The following is a 4629-nucleotide window of genomic DNA, read 5'->3' on the forward strand; positions in this document are numbered from 1 at the left end:
AACCTTCCATGCTCATTCTGGAAGTACTTTAAACGTGATGTTTTATACCTGGATGCCAAGTACTGTAGAGGCTAAGGTGCTAAAAGTTGCAAGTTCTTTTTATTCTACTGGGGTTTATGTCCATTCTAATACGTTACTTTATTATTTGTATCCATATTTTGGCTAGTAGACAAATATCTATATTCTTTGCAGCATTTTTGCTCAGCCTAAATATTTTCCTAACAAGTACCTCCTTTTTCTAACCTGTTGCATTAGTTCTCCTAATCTGCTAATAAAATCATCCTAACTTGACGTTTTATTTCTCCTATCCAATAACACTTATCATAACCTGCTACTTTCTCCTCCTGATCTGCCAGGGTAATTTTCCAAACCTGTTACGCTACCCCTTATAACCTGGCATGTAAATTCCATCTAAATTGACTCTTCTTTCCTACCAGGATAATTCCTCCTATGTTGATTCTTCTATCCTGCCAGGTTAATTCCTTAACAAGCTGGAAGGAACAGGAAGCAATAAGTAGCCAAGCAAAACAATGTTTAGTGGCAACTAATCTGCAAAATGTGCTTTATTTACACCCTGCAGTTGATTCTATGTTAATCTTCAAATAATGTTATTGGCAGACACTGCTACCAATGTGATACAGTGGGGAGAACAAGTATTTGATACACTGCCAATTTTGCAGGTTTTCCCACTTACAAAGCATGTAGAAGTCTGTAATGTTGATCATAGGTACTCTTCAACTGTCAGTGACGGAAACTAAAACCAAAATCTGGAAAATCACATTATATGATTTTTAAGTAATTCATTTGCATTTTATTGCATGACATAAGTATTTGATACATCAGAAACCTTGATACAGAAACCTTTGTTTGCAAATACAGAGATCATACGTTTCCTGTAGTTCTTGACCAGGTTTGCACACACTGCAGCAGGGATTTTGGCCCACTCCTCCATACAGACCTTCTTCAGATCCTTCAGGTTTCGGGGCTGTCGCTGGGCAATATGGACTTTCAGCACCCTCCAAGGATTTTCAATTGGGTTCAGGTCAGGAGACTGGCTAGGCCACTCCAGGACCTTAAGATGCTTCTTACGGAGCAACTCCTTAGTTGCCCTGGCTGTGTGTTTTGGGTCATTGTCATGCTGGAAGACCCAGCCACGACCCATGCTCTTACTTAGGGAAGGAGGTTGTTGGCCAAGATCTCACAATACATGGCCCCATCCATTCTCTCCTCAATACAGTGCAGTCGTCCTGTCCCCTTTGCAGAAAAGCATCCCCAAAGAATGATGTTTCCACCTCCATGCTTCACGGTTGGGATGGTGTTCTTGGGGTTGTACTCATCTTTCTTCTTCCTCCTTCTTCTTCCTTGAACTTCTTCCATTTTCAAATGATCGCACCAACAGTTGCTGCCTTCTTACCAAGCTGCTTGCCAATTGTCCTGTAGCCCATCCCAGCCTTGTGCAGGTCTACAATTTTATCCCTGATGTCCTTACACAGCTCTCTGGTCTTGGCTATTGTGGAGAGGTTGGAGTCTGTTTGATTGAGTGTGTGGACAGGTGTCTTTTAAACAGGTAATGAGTTCAAACAGGTGCAGTTAATACAGGTAATGAGTGGAGAACAGGAGGGCTTTTTAAAGAAAAACTGACAGGTCTGTGAGAGCTGGAATTCTTACTGGTTGGTAGGTGATCAAATACTTATGTCATGCAATAAAATGCAAATTAATTATTTAATAATCATACAATGGGATTTTCTGGATTTTTGCATATAGAGGTAATACAAATTACAGACCTCTATATGCTTTGTAAGTAGGAAAACCTGCAAAATCGGCAATGTATCAAATACTTGTTCTCCCCACTGTATGTACAATAACATGGGGACAAGGTTAGACCCAGAATGATCATTCCTATGACCTCATAGACAAGTCAGACCTGAACATTAATAATAAGACAATTTAGTCTTCATCTTAGGTTGACAAACAAAATAACTATTTTATTGTTTCACACAGCTGTCAATGACGTGGACCTTTCATACACAGATGATTTTATCATTTTATATTCAACCAATAGATCAGAAGAACCTTGATTAATGGGAAATGTTATTACACTTACAATTAAATGATTCAATTAAATGATTCTGTTTCTTCATGTCTGCATGGTCTGCACTGTTCAAAACCAAATTGCTCAGCATTCTTTCTGTGCCGAGTAATCTATATAGAGGGTGTATTAATTGTTGATTTATATCGGACTGTACAAGACTCAATATTTGTTAGGGCCCTTGTGTTTTCTGTATGAAAAACATTGCAAGCACGTGATCCACTGTAAACCCTTTAATCCACAGTAACCTGTAGAATGTGGGGAATAATGAACTAACGGAGTCCACATAATAAGCTATTATTAAACAGGAGTGCACAGTGGAACTGTACTGTTTTTAATTACTGGGCAATTGACAGTTTAAAAGGGTAAGTAGTAATATTAACTAGCATAAAGCGTACAGGGATAAGTTAGCAAAGCATGCTAGCACATACAGCAGAGAAAAGTTAGAAGTTCTATAACATATTTATGGTTATATACTGTATACAAATGACATAATATGTTGTTACTTACAGTAACAACAACACACACAGATGACATAAATGTTTGTATGATTTGTGGCACACATACATTGTTAAGCTTATGGCACCAATGTGCCATAGGATACCAGAAAATAATTAATCCTGCTGGCTTGATTAAGCATCCTCAATGTATAGCTTCAAGGTTAGAGGTAGTCTTAATACATTAGACTTAAATCAGTGCACTTAATGAGCACATTTCTTAGGGAACAGACGATGATTTAATTACATGACTGTCCAAGAAATTCAGAGAATTTACAAAGAACTCAATTAAGGAGTGCTGATTTCTAAGTCTTACATAAGTGCACTGTAGAGGTTTGGCTGCTGAGCACTTTGTTTTTGCATATAAATTGTTCCATAACATTCATATATTAATTTATTCACCCAGTGTTGTAGGAGGCTATGTTATTAATAATTAAATGCATATTTGGATGCCGTAAATATTAGACATACACCAATATACATATTTAGAAAAATACACTGTGATGCCAAAGTAAGTAAAACTAAAATAATGTCCTGTCTAGACGAATGTAGTAATTTGTACGTAATATTTCTCACTTGGTTTGGCAGCTGGGTGTGAGTGGAAGGGCCTAAAGTGTTGAATAAAAGACTGTTATTTGCTGTGCGGTTTGCTCATTTCCTTTGTTAGTGTTGCGCCAAAGACTCAAAGCGGTGTGACTGTCTCACCCAGACAGCTTCAGCGCACCGCGCTGCTTACATGTCAGAGGTTTTTCCATCTCCGCAAGCACTGTCAGTCAAGAGAGGGTCTCCTTTCAAGAGTCTAGATGAACACAAGACTTGGACAAGATGGGTGGTTTAACACAAATATGTTCATGTGAGGAGTCCAGTATCCAAACATGCTATTCCAAATATAGGAAAATCATTCTTGAAACATTCTGGTGGTTGCTTTACAGCTGCCTTTACCCTTTTAGTTTGTGCTGAGAGATAATAGACATTTAAAGGAAACTATTTGCATTAGATGTAATTTTTTAAAAATATATCCTGCAATATCCTGACCCACCGTATGTCTTCACTCTAACAGGTAACTGAAGCATAGCATGTGTTAGTATTCAGTCACACTCTCTTTGACACATAAGTCATGTTGTTGAGTGTCATCTGGCCAGACCACTTAACTCACTGAAAAGGAGCATTAACTCCACTCCTTAATCTTCACTTTCTGTTTGTCGGGTCCATTATCTGACCTGTCAGTCCTGACCACTTCATCTTCAGAGGGCTCCTCTGTTGACCATTTCAACATGGCTAGATTATATCAAAGGCCCTTATCTGTGGTCCCTGAAGCCGTAGCCTCCCTACTGTTTCTGAACTGTTGGAATGTTTTTAGGATAAGAAGACGACGTTTCAGGATGATATGGATGTTGGTTCACCTCCTGTTTTGGGAGGTGAACCAGCGAACCAGACACACTGTATTTCTTTATATGATGAAGTATTGCCCTTCCAAACATTAACGCATGATTCCTGACAGGCGGAGTTAGGAACTAAGTAGGAAACCTTTCTCCATGAATTGCTGAAATACTGTCTGAGCCTGAGATCAAGTTGAGTGTCTTTATAGACTGAAATTGATGTTTAAATGGCTTTACAGGAATGCAGACAACATCCCACATAACCTACACCGTCCTTGGTTTGAATTAGCAGCTCACTTCAGACTCTGAAAACTCCTTAAAAAGTCCACAAAGCTAAATCTGGGGGATACCAATGACCTGCCGGGGCAACTGACTTTGAGGTAGATGCTCAGTCACCACACCTGTCCAGACTCAAAGGTTGATGAATCGACTCTCAGGTTAGTCCCAACACTATTACAATGAGCCCATTTCACTGCTCACTTCCCGTTTGTGATCCATGATCTGAGAGGGATTGACAGGCGATTGAGGACACTGTGTGTTTATGCGATTTAACCCATCTAGTCCTCCACATGAACTGTCATGGCAGAAACGTGATGAGGAAAGGAGGGCCTGGAAGTTTTTTCCTGGATGAATGGCACTGGCGCAAGAACAGCTGTACCCAGAC

This window comes from Esox lucius, chromosome 17 (assembly GCF_011004845.1).
Source record: "Esox lucius isolate fEsoLuc1 chromosome 17, fEsoLuc1.pri, whole genome shotgun sequence".
Taxonomy (NCBI): domain Eukaryota; kingdom Metazoa; phylum Chordata; class Actinopteri; order Esociformes; family Esocidae; genus Esox; species Esox lucius.